The 22,864-nt window shown below is 39.9% G+C and overlaps 1 long non-coding RNA gene across 1 annotated transcript; it reads right to left on the bottom strand.

Annotated features, from left to right (window-relative positions):
* Positions 1-9,700: 9,700 nt before the first annotated feature.
* On the bottom strand, positions 9,701-22,035 carry LOC122232137. The gene is made up of 3 exons (XR_006209498.1): positions 21,743-22,035; positions 11,770-11,920; positions 9,701-9,779 (listed from the first exon to the last, which is right to left on the bottom strand). It is a non-coding gene; the product is annotated as an uncharacterized LOC122232137 (long non-coding RNA).
* Positions 22,036-22,864: the final 829 nt, after the last annotated feature.

Genomic DNA, 22,864 nt, shown 5'->3' on the forward strand with positions numbered 1-22,864 from the left:
GCTGGTAAGATTCTGCATTTGCAATATTAAGAACCCTGGGTGATTCTGGTGCTATCACAGCTGACATGATGACCAGATGTCTATGATGTTTGTAGTTTTTCTGATATGATCTTTTTAAAAACTTGTTTTTCAATGTTTATTTTTTTGAGAGAGAGACAGAGACAGAGTGTGAGCAGAGCAAGGGCAGAGAGAGAGGGAGACAGAATCTGAAGCAGGCTCCAGGCTCTGAGCTGTCAGCACAAAGCCCGACGTGGGTCTCGAACCCGTGAACCATGAGATCATGCCCTGAGCCAAAGTCAGCTGCTTAACTGACTGAGCCACCCAGGCCCCCCTGATATGATCTTTTGTTTCCTTGTAGTGGCCTTATTTGAGCGACTTCAACTCTGTTTTTCTATCAGGGACCTGACATAAGAGATGCTAATATTCCTGTTCCATGATTGGCCCGCTGAAGATTATAAATCAAACACTGTCACAAATATTCTAACAGTTTTGTTGAGTTAAGCCACCCTTGATTATTCATTCAATGGCCCAGCATCTTAACCACCGATGTCTATCCTACAAATATACATTTATTGTTATAGAAAACATTGTAGTTGGCAAATTTGCAGCTTCTGTTAGTATTTTAAGGCCAGGGCTTCTAGGGTAGCCAAATGTCCTGGTTTGCTTAGGACTGGTCCAGTTTTAGCATGGATATTCCCATGTCCTGGGCTATCTCTTACTCCTGGTTGTCTCCAGTCATCCTATCAGAAGCAGATGTCACAGTATACCACCCAGATTCCCACTTCAGAACCAAGACACTTATTCATCAGGTGCTGGTGGTTTTGGCTCAGTCTTGAGACCCTACTCAGGAAACTGCCTCACTCAAAATTATGCCCTGTCCTCAGGAGCAGTAACTCATCGATACAGCCCCAGTCCTCAATTTAGGACACCTCTGGCCAGCCCAGCTCCAGAGCTGCCTGTGGGGTCAGCTGAGGCCTCTGCTCCAACTGCCCCACAAGTCAACCTGTCTTTATACCCAGTCCTGCTTCCCTCTCTTCCTCAGAGAAGCAGCTTCTGAAAGCATCCCTAATACACCCTACAGGCAAATCTCAGAGTCTGAGAGTGGGGAAGATACTGCCTTTCAATTGTTGGTACAGAGGTGGGGTGGTCTGCTTTAGAAGCAGATTCTAAAATAAGACTTTGGAGTTGGGTCACCTGCAGACTGGAGGTGTAATAACTTCTCACTGGTGGTAGGTGGAGTCCCTGATAAGGTAGCAGTATCATTGTAAAACTTTTAGCAGTGGTGAACTGGACTGGAATGCCAGTGGAAGGGAACAGAGGGTGCAGCATCTGAGGCATCCAGAGGTTCAGGGAAAGTAGTGATTTAAGGACATGGAATACGATGGCTGTTACTGGCCACTATCAGTGCATCGAAGAGAGACAAGAAAGGCTGAGAGTGATTAATCACGAATTTAAGAGACCAGACCTTCTGAGACTATGATCCAGAACTTAATTTATAAGGCAGCCGAACTCCAGAGAAAACTGAATTCTTAATCCTAGCAAGTCAGTTGTGCCAAAGTCATGACCTTAATTGAGAAGGAATGGGATCCTGAGATATGGGATGAGGACATATGGGTTGGTGTTCTTGTATCTTGACTCCCCACATTTCCTCTGAATCCTCTGTGCTGCAGAAGGGGTCCACTCTCCAGGTTAAAAATTAGCACTCCTCACTTTTGAAGTTGGTACAGAGATTTTTGCTGTATGGGAAAACACCTTTCTCCCCCTCAAAGGATCTTAACCCACTCCACAAGCCCTGCCCCACACCCCCAAACCAATAACAAGGGTTCAGTCACAACATTAATAATGGGCCTGCAAAAGGAGAAATGAGATGATGCCTCAAAGGATCAGCAGAAGTGGAAGAGTATGTATAGATCCTGAGTGTGCACAGTTAAGGAGGAGAGAACAGAAAGTCGAATAAGGAAGATTTCATTGGTAAGAGAGCATTCTCCTAAGATACAGGAGTTCACCCTGGCAAGGACCCCAGGAAATTGTGCCATCACATTGCTAAGATGACTCTTGGAAGCTTGGAGAAAACATCACCTCAAATTGGTCTGCTATGTCACTGATACCATATTAATCACACTAGGTGATCCAGAGTGCCTAAATTGAAGGCCTTGGTAAGATACTTGTGCTGCAGTTGGTAAAGATCCAGGGCTCTGCCACGTCAGTGAAATGTGTAGGGGTATAGAGGTTGGGCTATACTGAGATGTTCCCTCCAAGGTAAAGGACAGATTGTTGCATTTCATCCCTTCCATTACTAAGAAACAAGCATAGCTCCTGGTAGGCAATTAGTGTTCTGAGCTCTGCGGGCACCATTTTCCACACTCACACGTGCTGCTTCAGCCCTTTTGCTGGTGACTGAGAAGATCTCTAGCTTTGACTGGGTCTTTGGTGCAACTCCAGGATGTGGTGACAGCAGCCCTGCTACTTGGGTCTCGCTAACCAGCAACTCTGTACATCCGAAGTAATTTGCATTGCATGGAACCCCCCCCCCCCCCCCAACACGCCACAATCACTCCTCTGGAGCCTTGAGTGAAGAGATGGCAAGGTTTCATGTCCAGGTTCCTGTGTGACAAAATACAGGTTCCAATAATGGAAGCATAAAGCCCCAGGTAATGGAGAACCTAAATACCCTGAAAATCTTTTAAAAAACCAGGGAAATTGAGCCAGAGATGAAATGGGCAGGAAGGCCCCAGCAGACAAGGGGGTTGCACAACTGATTTATCATTCTACAAATTAGGAAGGTGGAGAGAGGTGGTTAAAATGAACCAAATAGGGGCGCCTGGGTGGCTCAGTCGGTTGAGCGCCGACTTCGGCTCAGGTCACGATCTCGCGGTCCGTGAGTTCGAGCCCTGCATCGGGCCCCTGTGCTGACAGCTCAGAGCCCGGAGCCTGTTTCAGATTCTGTGTCTCCCTCTCTCTGACCCTCCCCCGTTCATGCTCTGTCTCTCTCTGTCTCAAAAATAAATAAACGTTAAAAAAAAAAAAAAGATTTAAAAAAAAATGAACCAAATAAAGGGTGCCTGGGTGACTCAGTCAGTTAAACTTCTGATTCTTGCTTTCATCTCAGGTCATGATCTCACAGTTTCATGAGTTTGAGCCCCACATCCGGCTGTGTGTTGACAGCAGAGAGCCTGCTGGGTATTCTCTCTCTCCCTCTCTCTCTCTGACTCTCCCCCACTCGCTCTGTCTCTCTCAAAATAAATAAATAAATAATTTTTTAAGGGGAGCCTGCGTGGCTCAGTTGGTTGAGCATTCGACCTTGGCTCAGGTCATGATCTCATGGCTAGTGAATTTGAGCCCTGTGTTGGGCTCTGCGCTGACAACTCAGAGCCTGGAACCTGCTTTTGATTCTGTGTCTCCCTCTCTCTCTCTGTCCCTCCCCCACTCACACTCTGTCTCTCTCTCTCTCTCTCAAAAATAAATAAACATTAAACATTTTTTTAAAAAATGAGCCAAATGAGTTTTAAAAGGCACCAAAATATTAGTGCTTTGCACAGTTGTTCTTGAATAATTTGCCTAGAAAATATAGAGGTGCTTGCTAAAGTTTTAAGCCATGTTTCCTGGCTAGCCCAAAAAGGGGATCAAACTGGGATCCCAATATGAAATCGTGTTTCTCTGGCTCTTCCCCCAGATACCAGGTGGCTTTACCATTCTCCTCCTCTGGCTCTGCTCCAGCTCCCCAGGATTCTGTCTGTGTCTGAGGCAGCAGACGATGCCTGGGCCAAAAGTTCCCGATGGGGCTCTCAGCACCCCACAGAGAGCCCAGCCAAACTGCCTTCATGGACTTGACCTCCCTCCATCACAGACTTTCCCCAGGGCAAGAGCTGGGCTGGGGGACACCCTGGGTACCCACACTCACTTGTACTCAGCAGTAGCATATCTAGTGACTTCATACCCAGAGGGGATCATTTTTAAGTATCCTTCTGTATGACAAAATTATTTTCAGTAATAATCATGAAACAGAATGGTGACAATGGCCAGAAGTGAAAATTTCCTTCTTCTGAACTTTTATAATCATGCTGGTAAATAAATAAGAAAAGGGGAAAAGGACAGATTATAGTACAAAAAGAAAAAAATTAGTAATATTTGTTTTTAATTACATGAACATTTCCCCCCAATATTTTATAGTGAGTTTTTTCAAACATATAGCAAAGTTAGTGAATACTTATAGCCCCAGCACCAAGATTTCATCAATACTGTTTTACTGTATTTGCTTTGTCACATAATTACTCATCTATCTGTTCCTCTATCCACCAACTAATCTCATTTTTTAATATTTAAACCCTTTATTTTATTTTATTTTATTTTATTTTATTTTATTTTATTTTATTTTATTTTGTTAAAAGTTTACTAATTTTGGTGTAGGGGGCTGGGGAGAGGAGACAGAGGGAGAGAGAGAAATTCCAAGCAGGCTCCACACTGTTAGCGTGGAACCCAAGTGGGGCTTGAATTCACTAACCGGGAGATCATGACCTGAGCTGAAATCAGGAGTCGGAAGTTTAACGGACTAAGCCACACAGATGCTCCTAAACTTTTTATTTTATTTTATTTTATTTTATTTTACTAAATGTTTTAAACTTTTTTTAAATGTTTATTTATTTTTGAGAGAGAGACAGAGTGTGAGTGGAGGAGGGGAGAGAGAGAGGGAGACGCAGAATCCGAAGCAGGCTCCAGGCTCCGAGCTGTCAGCAGATTCTGATGTGGGGCTCGAACTCACGAACTGTGACATCATGACCTGAGCCAAAGTCAGATGCTTAACCAACTGAGCCACCCAGGTGCCCCCTAAACTTTTTATTTTAAAATAGTGTTAGATTTATAGAACAGTTGCAAAGATAGTACATAATGTTGCCTCATACACTGCACTCAGTTTCCTCTATTACTCCCATCTTAGATTAGTAAATAAATAGAAATTTAAAATCCTTGAAGAATGTAAAATAACTGCAGAGACTAATTGGCAGGGTGAGATCCTTGTATCTCTCTGGATTTAGCATCATCCTAGCTGCTGGGGGTGGGGTGGGGGGGAGACAAGTGACAGCGCAGCAGCATGAAAGGTGGCCGATATCCTGGTGACTTCCCTGTCAGGTAGGGAAATATCTGCGACTGAGGATCAGACACCTATACAAGGAACACAACACATAGGTAAATATGGGTATTTTTGTAAAACTAGATGAGAAAGCATTCTAAGAGTTTGAGGGAAATATTTATATTGAGGATTGGGCCTGGGAGTCATCTTGGACCTCTGACTCCCTCCATCTACATATCTATGAATCACTAGAATCCTATCAATTTAGCCACCAGAAGATATCTCAAATATCTAGACTTCCCTCTCCCAGGTCCATTTCCCAAGCCTCCACCAATCAATGTCCCAGACTGGCCTTCCCTAACCCATTCATGCTAAATTAGAATTCCTGGTCGTCTCTATTCTCTAGTCTCCTTCAGCAGTCCTTATTTTTCTTTTCATAATTCTTATCCATGTATGAGAATAGTTTCTGGTGTTTTTTTTTTTTTTCCTAATTGTCATAGTTGACATACAGTGTTATATTAGTTTCACATGTACAGCATAATGATTCTACAATTCTATGTATTACCCTATGCTCACCATGAACAATATAGTTACCATCTGTGACCATATAGCATGACATTATTACAGTATTATTGATTGTGTTTCCTATGCTGTACCGGTGTGCTTGTTTGATTAATGTCCACTTTCCTAGCTGGACTATATAAACTCTGGGAGGTCAAAGGCCATGTCTATTTTGCCAATCCCCATATCTCCAGTTCAACTATTTCTGTTGGATGAGTGAATGAACTAGATTATGGAACCCATTGGACAAACATAGCTGTATATTTAATGGGAATATTATTTTTTTTAATTTTTTTTTTACATTTATTTATTTCTTTTTGAGAGACAGAGAGAGACAGAGCACAAGCAGGGGAGGGGCAGAGAGAGGAGACACAGAATCCCAAGCAGGCTCCCATGTGCTGAGCTGTCAGCACAGAACATGATGAGGGACTCGAACTCACAAACTGCGAGATCATGACCTGAGCTGAAGTCAGACGCTCAACCGACTGAACCACCCAGACGCCGGTTTAATGGGAATGTTATTAAACTGCACTGAGGAGAATATAAGGAGATAAGTTTCCAGAAACAGCTGCATACTTGGTCATGGTGGGTGTTCTAGAAAACAGGCTAGGTCTTTTTGCTCTCTGACTTCCACAGGAGCCAGGCATTGAGAACTGTCAGTCCAGACGCTCCAAGGAGGCACAGGACTTCAACATTAGTAACTTGAACAATCCTCTTTTCCATTGGGAACTTGTCTCTGGTCTGCTTTTGTGTGGAAGACCAAAGAACTCACTTGAAGACACGAGGTCAAAGAAGACTGTATATATTATTCTAGCAGCTTTTCTCTAACAAGTCTCTGCAGGCTGAGTATGAATCGGGTGGAGTCTGCGGTGAAGTTTTACTTCAGGAATTTCCTGAAATAACTCTCCAGAAAAAATCGGCTCTCGTAACTAAAGATTACATTGACCTCAGGCACTGCTAGCACACAATTAAAAACTTTCTGGGAATCAAAACCATCATGAAGTGATTCAGTGATTGTGTTACCAGGTTATAATGGTCAGGAGCACTTTATACATGCATTTCTTCATGTTCCATTGTGATAATTGTAATGTATTGTAATAATTTGTTTATTATCTGCCTCTTTTAACTTTGGACTGTGCATTTCTCAAGGTCAAGAATATAATGGGAGCTCCATAAATATTTATTAAATAAATATGAATACAGTATCTGGATTTGATTCTTGAAAAAGTTTGTTAGAGACAATTCTGACCAATTCACAACTTACTAGCTCTGTAACCCTAGACAGATTGTTTCATCTTTCTTCATGTTCTTCCTTTTAAAAAATTAAAAAAATGTAAACTTATAAATATGAATAATACAATTCACATCTATCTACCAGCAAGTTTTATAAAATTTTCATACTTTTGTGAAATACAGTGGAGAGAATGCCATGTTTATCAAATTCTATTCCATTTTTTTCTTCTCAGGCACACAAAAGGATTTTGCACTTCCAGCCTCCTTTACAGTCAGATTGGTACCATGAGACTAGTTCTACCAATGGGCTCTAAGCAGACGTGGTGTGTGTTACTTCCAAGGTAAGCAGAGAAGAAGGATGACGATTCTTTGTGCTGTCTTCCCCTGCTGCAGGGACCATGGAAGCCATGCTTTAAAATCAGTATCTGAAGACTGGAGGAGTCTCCATCAATCTATATCCTTCGGTTACTCTGTGGATCAATGTTTGAGAATCTCTCTTGCTCTATATCCTAGTCAACCCTGAGTGCTGTCTGCTTCCAAAGCTTTTTTGCCAGTTTGATGGTGTGGGATCATTGTTTTAATTTGCAATTTGCTGATTATGAATGATGTTGAGCATCTTTCCGAATGCTTGTTTGTCATTGAGTTTTTCTTTTGTGAGTGCCTGTTCTTACCCTCTGCCCACCATGGTCGTAGCGTTCACTATCCTGGTGCTTTGTAGGATTACTTTATACATTTTGGAAATGAATATCTTATCAGTTACATTTCCTGCAATACTTTCTCCAAACCTGTAGCTTATCTTTTTTTCTTTGTTTAAATTATCTTTGTTATATGGAAGTTTAAATTTGTCAGTTTTGTTTTTCTGCTTGGTGTAAAAGTTCTTTCCTATCTCAAGGTCATAATGATATTTTTCTATATTTCCTTTTGAAATATTTAAATTTAAAAAATTTCAATGTTTAGTTATTTTTGAGAGAAGCAGAGACAGAGTGCAAGCGTCGGGGGGGGGGGTGGTGCAGAGAGAGAGGGAGACACAGAATCCGAAGCAGGCTCCAGGCTCTGAGCTGTCAGCACAGAGCCGGATATGGGGCTCAAACTCATTAACTGCAAGATCATGACCTGAACCGAAGTCAGATGCTTAACTGTCTGAGCCACCCAGGCACCCCTCCTTTTGAAAGACTGTTTTTTTTAAAGACTTGCTTTTTACTTTTTAAGTTTTTAATCCACCTGTAATAATGTGTGTGTGTGTCATGTAAGAACATTTTTTTTTTCCGTAAAAATAGCTGATTCCCCAAGACCATTTATTGAGTGGTTCGTCTTTTCCATTCCATTGATGGTAATACAATTTTGCCATGTATCAAGTGTCCATTTATGCAGGGGTCTCATTAACAGGCTCTTTAATCTGTTGCATTGGTTTATTTGTCTGTCCCTGGGTCAAGGCCATACTGTCTTAACTACTATAATGTTATAAGTCTTGATATCTGATAGTGTGAGTATCCCTCCATCTTGATCTTCATTATTATCTTATCTATTGTTATCCCTTTGTATTTCAATATGAACTTTAGGTTGATCTTATCAAATTCTACAAATAACTAAACCGGGATTTTTGGTTGAAATTGCGTTTGCTTATCGTTGTTTTTGTTATTGTGGTTGACAATGAGTTTTTTTACTACTACATTTTCTGGTTAGTACCAATGATGGAGAGAAATACTGTTGATTTTCACATGTTGATTATGTACCCAGAAATGTTCTTGTGCCCTCGTATTGTGTCTGTAGAATCCTTGGAATTTGTAGACAATCTATATAATAAGAACGGCTTTGGTTCTTCCTTTCCAATTCTTACATTGCTCTTACATGGTACTGCATGGAAATAGCTAAGCTTATTCTTAATTTTAGTGAAAATGCCTTTAAACACTCACCATTAGTATTTTGCTGTGTTTTGTTTCTATTTTTTAATGGATACATTTAAGCTAAAGAATTATATTCAATCTTTTTATGTTTTAGTCTCCTCTTTTGTAATATATTGATATCACCATCTGTTTTACCTATTTTGCCAAGCTATTGTGAAGACTAAATGAGATATCATCTTAAAAAAATCTTTGAAAATTGGGGTGCCTGGGTGGTTCAGTCGGTTGAACGTTCGACTTCAGCTCAGGTCATGATCTCACAGTTCGTGAATTCGAGCCCTGCATCGAGCTCTGTGCTGACAGCTCAAAGCCTGGAGCCTGCTTCAGAGTCTGCGTCTCCCTCTCTCTCTCTGCCCCTCCCCCGCTCATGCTCCTCTCTCTCAAAAATAAACATTTAAAAAAATAAATTAAAAAAATTTAAAAATCTTTGAAAACAGTAAAATGATATATTCAAATGTGTGTGTGTGTGTGTGTGTGTGTGTGTGTGTGTTCACTGCTGTGTCCTCAGTACCTAGAATATTTCTGGAACAAAGTTGTTGCTCAATAAATACATGTTGATCTTGAAGAAAGAATATTAATATCAAACATGTTTCCATGTAAAGTAATATTTTCTTACATCTTAGCAGAGATAACAATGAGGCCTGGCCACTGCTGTTCCCTGGGGAGCCCGCCAGTGGCGGCAGTCACTAATGATCTCAGAACTCTCCTTTTGAACTCCGACACTCAACCTCAGAATCCATTTCAACTCAGTATTTTAGGCAGCCATTTCCAATCTGTTGTAATTGGCATCTGAGAAAGAACTTATTTAGCAATAGTGTCTTAAAATATAACCAAACTTCCAGCATTAAATCTTTACTTGATTGGGCATATCATAATGCTATGAAAGAGGAATTTAGGAATCGAAGGTTTCTTGTTTCCAAAGGTAAATACTCAACAGGAGGGCTGCATAACCAACAGCACATGGAAAGGTCATTCTGTTTAATTGGTTTCTTCCACCAATGGTGAAAACGCTATGATATCTGCAAAGTAAAAAAGCTGCATTAGGCCTATACAAATTTCTCTTCTTTATTAGTAAATGCCTTGTTCATAAATTTATCTTTATTATTATATTGCTAGCTGGAAATGAGAACTGTGAGCACAATTTTAGTAATTGGATTAAAGGGCTTAATCTTTAAAAATCCATCCAGCAAAGCATGCTGAATCTTTTATTTCTGATGGCTAGAAATTGAGGTGAATCATAACCAAGTCACCCTTCCACAAACAAGAACAAATGAGCACCAAACTTAGAAAGTAATTGCAAAGTACTTCAGTGTATTTTGTATGCTTATATTGGTTCTTGTATTACATTTGCTATGTTCACATCTTCTCATGTTATTAACCTACAATTTCATGTAAAAAGGGATCTTACTGTTTTTCTTCCCAAACCTTTCCACCTGCCACTTTCCTCCTACCTCCACAAATCCCTGCCAATTTTTGCCTGAGAATGTACAAACTTTGGATATTAAAGATGGAAATGTAAGGCACATGTCATTGGACATATTCATTTACTGAGCACTAGATGATCAATTTAGTATCTTGTATCAAAAAACAAACATCTTATCCCTGGAAAGATTTTTAGTTTCACTGTGGTCCTTGATGCCTGTCACTTCCCACTCTTCAACTCTTTGGAGGAATGGACATGTTCCAACTTTGCACTCCCGCTGTCGGGCTTTTAGGAAATGTGTCATAACATCAAAAAAAATTCAGATGTTATTTTCTCCACAAACCAACTTTGCCAAAATGGAGCCTTGAGGCTCTTATAAAAGATTAAAATTTCAAAGCTAGTGCCTTGCTGTGAAGGGCACACATCATTATTTTGTTCTAATCTGCAAGCACCTGACAGACTCAAGAAGCAATCATGGAGAGGAACCCAAATCTCAAATAATGTAAAGTCATTGTTGCTTTTCAATTTTGATTTAGTCCATTCAAAAGCTATCAAGTAAGCGTATTTGCATGTTGTAAAATTATATGGAAAAGGGAGTTTATAACACTATGATTGATGTATGTGTATATTCATGTATGTGTATACATGACATTAGGCAAGTCAGCTAACATCTCTAAGTCTTAATTTTCTCTTCTGTAAAATGGAAATAATGATAGTATCTATCTCATAGGATTGTGGTGAATGTGAACTGAGATTACCTATGCAAACTACACAGCACAGTGCCTGGGAAGAAAGTGTACAATTGTAAATAGTTCAGGTAGCCTATATATTAATCCTAGTGTTTTGTAATAAGTCTGGATGGATATATACCTAAATCCTAACAGTGGTTATTTTGGTGGTGGTGGGATTATGGGTGATTGCTATTTTCTTTCCTTTGCTTTGGCAAGATTTCTAAATTTTCTCCCATGAGTCTGTATTATTTTTTTTAATTAAAAAAAAAACACGGAAGTTAGTCTCCATTGACTAAAAATATTCAGGTGGTTCTCACTCCCTAGAATAATGGGGGGGTGTATAAATGGGATGAGCAACATTAATGAAGTGTATAGATCTGCCTGTTGGAGGTCATTATAATGGCCCCTCGAGGAATCTCACTTCCTGACATCCATGCCCCTTTGCCATGTGACTTGGCTGCTCTTACCATCAATAAATGGAGTCTAATTTTCTACCACTTGAAACTGGGCTGGCTTTGTGACTTTCTTTGACTAACAGAATGTGACAGAAGCGATGCTGTGTGAATTTCACCACCTAGACCTTAAGAGACCTTGCAGCTTCTGCCTTTACCATCTTGAAATCCTGAGACGCTCTGCGCTGTGCAGAAGCCTGGTTTGGCCTACATGAAGGATGGCCATTGGGCCGCAACAGACAGCTAGCTCCAACTGCCAAACACGGGAGACCATCTTGCTCCAGACAAGGGGTCAGATGACTGCAGCCACATAAGTGACCCCAGCTGAGTCTGAAAAAGAGGACTCCCGATTGTCAACCCATAGGATTGTGAGACATAATATAACATCAATATTTTAAGTTACCATTTTTGGGAATGGTTTGTTACTAGGAATAGATATCTGAAACACTGTTCTTTATAGATGTTCTTCATAGAAGGCAGTTTCTTATGCTGCCCAGCTTTTACTTCGTAGAAGATGCAGAAAGAAGGGATTTGTCTCCAAACATGTTATCATCCTGTTAGTAGAGAGTAAAAAAATACTTTCTTTTATTTTTGCTTTGTGACCTACATTTAACCTCACGCTATTGTAAAACTATACGATTGTCACTTGATAGGTATGGAATTGAGGATTTCCTCATCTGCCTGCCCCAGGAGCACAAATGTTCATTGCTAGGAGTCCCGTATTTGAAACTTTTGAGAATCAACGTCTCACTCTCACTTCCTGTTGTATAACCCCCAATTTCTGGGGGTATGTTGGCTGGGATATCAAAGGATCAAATATTGATTTATTCATTTGTTTGTTAATCCATTCTTTAAATGTTTATTGAGCACATGCTATGTATGAGACTGGGCTAAGCAATGAAGGGGAAATAAAGACTTTAAGACAGTCACTGCTCTCCACAACAGGAAAATAAGATACGCAGATAATGTCAGTAGAAAGTAATCCATGCTCAAGTACTAAGTGAATTTACAGGCAACTCATAAACCATGGAGTTGAGAGGAAGGAGGTTTTATAACTAGAAGGGCCATTATAGGAAACCTCGGGTTTTAGGAAACCTGTCATTTTATTTTAGTCTTAAAGACTGAATTAAGGGGGCACCTGGGTGGCTCAGTCGGTTGAGCATCCCACTTTGGCTCAGATCATGATGTCACAGTTTGTGGGTTCGAGCCCCGCATCAGGTTCTGTGCTGACTGCTTGCTTGGAGCCTGCTTCAGATTCTGTGTCTCCTTCTCTCTCTGCCCATACCCCGCTCACACTTTGTCTCACTGTTTCTCAAAAATAAATAAATGTTAAAAAAAATTTTTTTTTGAAAAAGATTGAATTAAGAATTTAGTGGAGGTAAGATGGTGAGAGGCATTCTGGACAAGGGCATCTCCATGAGCAAAGGCCCCGAAAGAAACAAGACACACTTGAGAGGTGTCTAGGAGACAAATTTAACTGAAAAGGAGGGTTCATTTACTGATTTATTGATCTAACAAATACTTACTGTCTGTTAGGTGTCAGGCACTCTGCTAGTCTCTGCAAATACCAAGATAAATGACAATTGGCCCATCTCTAAGGAATAATAGGGTGCAGGCAGCAAACAAACCATTGTATGAATAGGATGTTTGTAGCTGTCAGCGAAGATAAATATGGAAAAGTAGGTTAAAGCCAAACTATGGAAGACCTTGAAGGCCAGGATTTTCCCCCAACCCCGTGGCTCAGGATAAGTTTCACTTAAAAAAAAAAAAAAAAAAAAAAAAAAGGACACTTGTTTCATATTAAGTTTTATTTGGAATCCCAGTATAAAAGACCTATTAAAGTGGAACTATTCTGGGGTGCCTGGGTGGCTCAGCTGGTTGAACATCTGACACTTGATTTCAGCTCAGGTCATGATCTCATGGTCTGGGGGGATCGAGCCCTGCGTTGGGTGTGGCTCCTTGTTTATAGTGTGGAGCCTACTTAGGATTCTCTCTCTGTCCCTCCCCTGCTCTCTTGCTTGCTCTGTCTCTCTCTCAAGATAAATAAATAAACTTAAAAAAAAAAAAACAAGTGGAACTATTCTGATTGAAGGTTCTAGAAGCCTTCCTGGCCTTAGCTCTCTCACATTCCTTTTCCCTCTGGCAGCCCCTGGGTGCCTCTACACTTCTAAGGAACACTTCCAAAATAACATTATTGTGCTGGCCAAAGGGAATCACCGAAGTTCGTTAGGTTAAATCAGGAGAGTCATATAATGTACGTATGACACTCAGTCAACATAGCTCACAATTGTTGAACACTGATTAATCACCAGGTGCCATATTGAGTGCTTTTCATATACTGTATCATTTAATCTTTACCACAACCCCATCAGGGAGGTACTATTATTGTTAGCCCCATTGTAGAGGTGAGGAGACTTAAGTTTCAGACAGGTAAAGCAAATTGTCCAAGCTGCACAGTTTGTAAGAGGCAGAGCAGAGGCCAGAATATAGTCAATGAGACCTCAGAATGTGTGCCACAGTTTAGGCACAGCTAGTGGGGGGGGGGGTCTCTAGGCTATACTGTCTTCTGAAATGCTCCCCATATACTAGGCACTGGTATCTGTTACCATTATCATTACTTCTAGTACTTTTAAAAGAGGACAAATATCTAGGAATTGCTTCGTACATTTGGATATACAACTGCAGTTGGGGCAGATGAGCTAATGGCCTGGAATGACTAAATGCAAACACAACTTGTTTCAATGCAGTATGTAAAATGCCAAATGATATTATCATGGACTATTCATCTGTGTTATTGGGGTATTACACAGATTCATGAGAATACTGCCTTACTGGATTTTCAGCTACTCAGAACAGCTCTTCATAAAGGAAAAATGAAAAACAAATGACCAATAAAAACACTGAGGGTTGTATGAGCTTGCCTCATAGTTAAAGAAATGCAATTTGAAACAATAAGTTTTCAGGGCTGCATGCACATTTGTTTGGCCTGAGCACTGTGCAAAGATGACTGGACAAGGAGGAGAGTGGGGTGAAAATGAAATTCTGAATGCCAAATTCCATCTTTTGGCATGGCCTCTGTCTACCTAGAAGGTTGTGGGGAGGGGGAAAGGTATTTTTAAAATTCATTCAACCGGTGGACACCTTTTTAAAGTTCACACAAAGGCATCTTATATGTTTATATTACTATGAAGTAATATTTCCTATCTATTGTTATTGGCAAAGATTAAAACATCTTGTTATGCCCACGGCTGATGAGGATGTGAGGAAAGAGGCATTCTTTTGCACTGATTTGAGGAATATTTGAAATTTAAATTGGGGTTGCTTTTTAGGGAAATGATTTGGCATATCTTAAAATTTTTTGTAGTTCTCACAGCATTGGATCTAGGAATTAATTCTACTTCTACACATTTACACTATAGATATACCACATAAATGGGGAGAGATAACATTCAAGGATGTTCCTTGCAAATATTATCTGTGAAAGGGGAAAAACAAAAACTACCTACCTACTCATGCAGGAAAGTTTGTTTAAAAAATAATGGTTTATCTGTATAATATAATACGGAACCACTCTGAAGAAATGTATACTGATACGGTAAGATAAGCAGAATATATTTAAATGAAACCAATCAGGTTGCATAAACCTTACATATTATACTCTCATTCATACAAAAAAGTGACATATATATGACATAGATATGGTTGTAGACTTAGAGGACATTTCTGGAAGGACATACAAGCAACAGTTAACAGTGGTCCTTGTAGGAAACTAAGGGAGTGGGGGGGGGGTGTGGGATTTTAATCTTCCACTTTATATCCCATTTTGTTGTTTATAATTTTAAAATAAGATGAAAATAAATAAAAGGGGTTTTGGCTCCCCTGTTCATTGCAGCATTATTCACAAGAGCCAAGATATGGAAACTACCTAAGTGTCTGTCAATGAATAAATGGATAAAGATGTGGCTATATATATATATATACACACAGACATATATATATATATATATATATATATATACACACACAGACATATATATATATATATATACACACACAGACATATATATATATATATACACACACAGACATATATATATATATACATACATATACATATAGTATATGTATACACATATAGTGTGTGTGGTATATATATGTGTGTATATATATGCAATGGGATATTATTCAGCTGTGAGAAAGAAAAAGATTCTGTGTTTGCAAGAACATGGATGGAACTTGAAGGCTAAGTGAAATAAATCAGAGAGAGACAACTACTGTATGATATCACTTATATGTGGAATCTAAAAGAGCTAAACCCATAGAAACAGACTAGAATGATGGCTACCAGGGGCTGCAGGGTAGGGGAAAAAGGGAGATGTTGGTCAAAGAATACAAGCTCTCGGGGGCACCTGGGTGGCTCAGTCAGTTGAGTGCCCAATTCTTGGTTTTGGCTCAGGTCGTGATCTCCCAGTTTCGTGGGATCGAGCCCCGTGTTGGGCTCTGTGCTGGTGGTGCTTTGGAGCCTGCTTGGGATTCTCTCTCTCTCCCTCTCTCATCCCCTCTCCCACTTGCACTGTCTCTGTCTCTCTCAAAATAAATAAATAAACTTAAAAACAAAACAAAACAATGATTTAAAAAAAAAGAATACAGGCTCCCAGATGAATAAGTCCTGGGGATCTAATGTGCAGCATTGTGATTATAGTTAATAGTACTGCATTATGCACTTGAAAGTTACTAAGAGAGTAGATCTAAAATGTTCTCACCACAAAGAAGAAATGGTAATTATGTGATATGATGGAGGTGTTAGCTAAAGGCTATAATAGCAGTCATTTTGCAGTATATAAGTCAACACGTTGTACCCCTCAAAATCACACAGTGTTATATGTCAGTTATGTCTCACTAAAAGCTGGGGGAGAAAGAGGGTTCTGGGGAAGCCAGCTCAGAGACAGAGATAAGTGTGCTATAAGTTTATTGCTTGGCAAACACTCTTGGGTTCAACATCTGTGGAAGGGAAGGAAGCAGGATCAGGTGGGAAGAAGGTAGACTGTGAAACAGTCTCAACAAAAGCCTCAGCTAAACCCATTGTGATTTCCAGGGTTGGGATGGCCCTTCAGAGCTGTCCTGCTGCGAGGTGGGAGGGCCAGGACTTGTGGCATCTGGCATTAACCAGTCAATGGCTGAGACTATCTCAGGAAGACCTTGTGGGCTGGGGAAAGGAAACTTTTTGGAGGAGTCAATTCTGTAGAGAACTGACCCCCCATTGCCTGAGGAAATAAACCCTTAGACCTGAAAGAGGAAACTGGGTAACACATTCAGTACCACATCTGTAGCAAAGCCTGTTTTTTGCAGGTCCAATGATGCTTCAAATTTGTCAGTAAAACTCCACACTGTTAGCCCTTTCAAAGATAGCTGATACAGCTAAGGATAGCACCTGTCTTTGGCTTTGGTCCTCAACTCTGGCTTCTCATATTAAAATATCGACCAGCATCATTTAACTGTGTGTCCTCTTGCACTCTTAACTCATGTTAAGCAAATTGTAAATGATGAAATGTCTTTTATATCAGAAACATTACTGTCCTTTCTTCTTCCCTTCCTTCCTTCTTTCCTTTCTTTCCTTCCTTCGTTCCTTCCTTCCTTCCTACCTTCTTTCCTTTCTTCCAAACCCTAATTCCATCCTCTCATTGCTTGACACTGTTACTGAAACAGTGTTAAATCCTCTGGTTAATTTACTACCTGCTCTGGTTGAGAGAATAGTGAATTTTTACTTCTGTGTAGCACATAAAGAGTTATGCGTTGACTACGCAGAAGCGCTCATTATTTTATAAAATTGATGTTTCATTGAAGCTGAAGAAGCATATCACCTTACAGTGCTTTTATATTAATAATCCAGCTAGCTTGTTTTGCCAGCTCAATAAAGGGGTGAGTAATTTGAAAATAATTCAGTTGGCCTGGTTTACGGGAGTATACCACGTTGTAAATGAGTTTATCTGGAGAATCTGGATGCTATCAAAACATAATGGAACATAACCTCCCTTTGGGAAAGTAAATCATGAGACTTGAGAGGAAGACAAGGAAAGCACTCTGAAAGAGCTAGTGCTTCTCAGTTTGTGGGTTTAGCTAGATCGGTGGGGCTGGAATTGGATGGCAGTAATACTTAGCTTCAAAGCAGTCTTTATCCTTTAATAATTCCCTAATCCTTGTTGTTATGTGAACCAGCAAACATTTGAAAGGCAAAGCTGTAGAACGGAATTAGGATGGTCTCCTGAGTGAGGCAGAAAGTTTCAATGAGAGCAAAGAACTTGCAGGTTTCCACTTGAAGCCTACATTTTGAGAAATTCAGTGAATACTGATTAGAAGCAAAATGTTCTACAAATCTCAGCATAATTATTGGTGCTAATCACAGGTATAAAAACCACCCAAGTGGCTTCTGTATTATAGGAAGGGTCACAAAAAGGGGGAAGTCTCTCCTAGTGGTGACCCAGAATTGTATGTGGTGATAGGGGGCTTATGGATAGTTTATTTGGAACTGGAGGCTCGAGGACTTACTTCCAAGCTTTATTTACATAGCACTTTATATACCATTCAGAAAAACTGTGTCTATAAAATATGTCCATTTCAAAGAATGGAAGGAATGGTTGTCAATGGGGATATTGGGGGTACCAAAGCCCACTCAGGTCATCCCTCCATTTGTCTTTTCTATGAAAATGGATTTTCAATTTTCAATTAGAGTGAAGGACCATTTCTTTTTTTTTTTTTTTTTTTAATTTTTTTTTTTATTTTTTTTATTTTTGGGACAGAGAGAGACAGAGCATGAACGGGGGAGGGTCAGAGAGAGAGGGAGACACAGAATCGGAAACAGGCTCCAGGCTCTGAGCCATCAGCCCAGAGCCCGACGCAGGGCTCGAACTCACGGACCGCGAGATCGTGACCTGGCTGAAGTCGGACGCTCAACCGACTGCGCCACCCAGGCGCCCCTGAAGGACCATTTCTTAATGTTTCACCTGGGGACTCTGAGTGTAAACTTTAGTTATGTGCATAGCCATAATGTAAACCTGGGTTTTTTATTATTATTAAGACAATATGAGTTGATTTGGAATAAGATACAAAGTCACAATAATTATTAATTGATTATAATTGTAATGATGCCTTGATTAGGTTATTATTTGATTAGATAGCATCATTAAAGTAAGTTTTTCAGTTTCATCAAGGTATAATTGGCACAATACATTGTATGTTTAAACTGTACAATTTGGTAGGTTTTGACATATATCTTCACCTGTGAATCTATCACCATAATCAAAATAAGGCGCATATTTACTGCTCCCCTCCAAGTTTCCATATGACTCTGTAATTTCTCTCTCACCTGCCTCCAGACAACCATCGATATCTATCTTTCATCACTATAGTTTAATTTGTATTCTAGTTTCCATTCACAGTACAAATGGAATGTACCCTTTTGTCACAGCTTCTTTCACTAGTACAATTTTTTCAGATTCATCCATTTCGTTGTATGCATCTAACAGTTCCAAGTAGTGTTATGTGGCATGGCGCCGTGTTAACTTTACGTATAAAGTCAACTGGGCTAAGTGACGCTGAGGTAGCTGGTAAAACCTTATTCCTGGGTGTGTCTGTGAGGGTGTTGTGGAAAGGCCAGCATCTAAATTGGCACAGTGAGCAAAGGAAGTCTGCCCTCGCCAAGGCAGGTGGACATCATTCACCTGCTGAGGGCCTGTATAGAGCAAAAAGGCAGAGGAAGAACGAATTAGCTCTCTGAGCTGGGACATCCATCTTCTCCTGTCCTCGGTGAGGTATTTACAACCTGTTACTATTATTTTAGATTTTTTCTCTGAAAAGAAAATGACCTGATTAAAAAGTGATCATAGTTTTCAACTATTTAAAAAAGTTATAATAGATGTCAGTGGATATAATAGATGTCAATTTTAAAGGATTTGCCTTTAAAATTTTAATTGGGTGTTTGGGCATCTTTAAAATAAGGTTGTTGTAAAAGGGGATGATGTCTGGGTGGGTCAGAAAGAGCTGAAAATTATACTGTAGCAGGGCATTAGATTAGATGACAGCCTGCCAGCCAGAGGGACAGAGCACTGGGTCCATAAGAAGAGGCAAGATAGCAAGCACAGAATACAGAATCATAGAACGTGAGGGCACAGAATTAGAAAGAACAGAATACAGAATCATAGAATGTGAGGGCCCAGAATTAGCAAGAACAGAATACAGAATCATAGAATGTGAGGGCACAGAATGTTTTACAAATCACTCAGTCAAATCTCTAATATTTAGTGGACATGTCTGATATAGTATAGAATGGGACAGAGCCTAAGGTAACAGAAAAGATAGGAAAAGAGAACATCCTGGCTGTTCAAATGACTACACGGAGACCTATGGTAGAAGCCAGCACAAACACTACTTTATAAATTATCTTTGTTAAATCCAGAAAAAGATGTCCTTTTGGGCTGACAGACTCCCAGACACTCAGCCTAGTTAATGAAAGGTAGGCTGGATTTCAGCCTTCTCCTGCCCTTTTGGTAGTGTGCTTCTGTGTGATGCACAAAAGCCAAACAAATGGTCTTTCTACAAGCCAAGGAGAAATCTAGAAACCAGAATTCCTAACTCAGTTGGTTTGGAAGTGAGGTGATTAGTGTCAGCACAATTTGAACGTGAAGGTTCATACAGAAAATAACTTTTCCAGCAATCAGGCATGGATCAGGGTGGTTAAGACTTGGTAGTAAGGCTCTGGGATGGAAAGCAGGGCACTGTAGATCCAGGGTAAGCATGGAATAAAAGACTGAGTGGAGAACTCTACCTCCAGAGGTCAGGCTCCAGCAGAGCATTTGAAAGGTTAAAGGGGAATGATGGCAAGGGGCTCCTGAAAAACTGGTCAGCATCCTAGCCTTCATAATGCTATACTTTAACACTGTTTTTTTTTAAAGTTGCTTATTTATTTATTTTGAGAGAGAGAGAAAGTATGAGCAAGGGAGGGCAAGAGAGAGAGGGGAGAGCAAGAATCCCAAGCAAGCTCCACACTGCCAGCACGGGTCTTGAACTCATGAACCGTGAGGTCATGATCTAAGCTGAAGTTGGACAATGAACTGAGCCACCCAGGTGCCCCTAACATTGTGTTTTTATTCCAAAGTTCCCTCATGCTGAAATGAAATGCCCGAGCTGAGATATGGAGGACATGGGGATTGGTCTTTGAGAAGAAAACAAAAAACACAACCTCCATTTAATTTTGGATGATGACAATGAAGAATAAACTTGAGCTCCACTAGCCATGAGCCAGGATATATTTCCTCAATTTATCCATTTCCATCCAGTGTTACTTTTTAAGGACAAGACAAACAGCCAAATTTCCAAAGGTATATTAGAAGTATGTTGTAGAGTTCAACTTAAGATCAAGTGAGAATTTAAAAAAACATGGAAAGCATTTTATAACATTCAGCATCAAGGTATACATTGCTACTATTATTTTCTAAGTAAAACATAATTCAGTGGCTTTTCTTTTTTAAATTTATGTAGCCATTGATTATGATCTCAGGGACTTTGAAATAACTATTGGTATGTCATCTAATCTTTTAAACTACCATTACAACTTTTCAAATAATTAGATAATTTTTCATTAGGCAAATTTAAGATTATTTCACCTTATTATCAGAATTAACTGCATTACAGATGAATTTTCCAGTTAAACTTATGCTGATATTAACTCTGAATTACGTAGCGTAATTTTCTTAAAATTACGTTAGCGTAGTTTTCTTAAAGTCTGATCCATTGAGCACCAATCCTGCAAGATGATGCCTGAAAATATAGATTCTGGGGTTAAAAATGTTTGAGAAACACTGGCTACTCTTGTACAGAAACACAAAACACATTAGCCCATTAAAAGTTCTACAGTAAGACAGACTTTATTTATTTGAGAGAGACAGTTTAGGCATACACACATGCAAGGGTGGGGCAGAGGGAGAGAGAATCCCAAGCATGGAGCTTGATCCCACGACTCTGGGATCATAACCTGAAGGAAATCAAGAGTCAGATGCTCAACCGACTGAGCCACCTAGGTGCCCCTACAGTAAGAAAGACTTTAAAACTGTATTTAACCAAGAATTTCCCAAAGCTATATGGCTATAGTTCTCCTTTCTAAAGTAAAATTTTGATTTACTTAACATTGTTCCAGTTACAGATTGTTGCTTAACAAACTTCCCTAAAACTTAATGGCTTAAATTAACAGCCATTACTTATTTAGTTCATGAATCTGCAATTTGGGCAAGGCTCAGTGGGGGAGGCTTAGGTTTCTCCACTTGATGTCAGCTGAGGTAGTTTGAGTAGAGGCTGGAAGACCAAGTTCAGGATGGTTTACTCACATTGCTGGCAAGTTGATGCTGGCTGTCAGGTTGAAGGTCAATCAGTTTTGAGGGCCTGGGGGTATCTCCACAAGGGCCTCTCCATGGATTGTTTGGGCTTCTGAGGAGCATGGTGGTTGGTACCCAAGAGTAAGCATCCCAAGTGACAGGAAGTAGAAACTGTCAATCTCCTAAGGTCTGGATCTGGAAGCTGGCACAGACCCTGCTATATTACATTGGTTAAGCAGTCACAGATATAAGGTTACAGGGCAGGGGACATAGACCCCTCACTCTTGTTGGAAAGAGTTTCAAAGAATGTAGTGGCTATACATGTTAAATTATACCTATGGAAAAACACACAAATCATAAAAACAGAGTTTAGTGGATTTTTGCATAATAAATCCACTCATGTAATCAGCATCCAGAAGCCTCCCTCACCTTAGGCCCTCTTCCAGCTACTACTCTCTTAAGGGTATCCAACATTCTGACTTCTAACATTAAAGATTAGTCCCAGGTTTCTCAATCTCAGCTGGATAGTTTTTTATTGGGGGTGGGGTGGAGGGCTGTCCCATACTGCCTATGTAGGATGTTTAGCAGCATTGCTGGCCTCTACTCACCAGATGTTAGCAGCACCCCTTCTCCCCAGTTGTGACAAGCAAAACTGCCCTCAGAAATTGCCAAATTTCTGGGGGGACAGATAAAATCACCCCTAGTTGAGCGCTGGACTAGAAGATAATATCTCTTATTATTACCCATCTACAATATAAATTCCAAGAGGTACAGATTTTTGTTAGTTTTTTTTTTTTTTTTTTTTTTTTTTTAATCTGTTTTGATTCTGATTCCCCAGTCGCTAGGATACTGCCTGGCATATAGCAGAAAATTGACACTGTTTGTTGAGGGAGGGAATGGATAAAAGGTGGCAATTCTAAATAGTTATTTGAAGAGTCAACTTTGGAATACATATTTTGTATTCAGCTGAACACTTAATCACAAATAATTGGTCTGTTTTTGTTAGAAATGGCTGTTTTATGAAGTTCACATGGATAAAAACTTGAGAATAAATATACTTCTAATAGGAGTCTATATTGGTTAATTTCCTCCTGTAGCAACATGCAAAACGAGCCACAGAAATAGAAAAGATTT

This window comes from Panthera tigris, chromosome D2 (assembly GCF_018350195.1).
Source record: "Panthera tigris isolate Pti1 chromosome D2, P.tigris_Pti1_mat1.1, whole genome shotgun sequence".
Classification (NCBI taxonomy): Eukaryota; Metazoa; Chordata; class Mammalia; order Carnivora; family Felidae; genus Panthera; species Panthera tigris.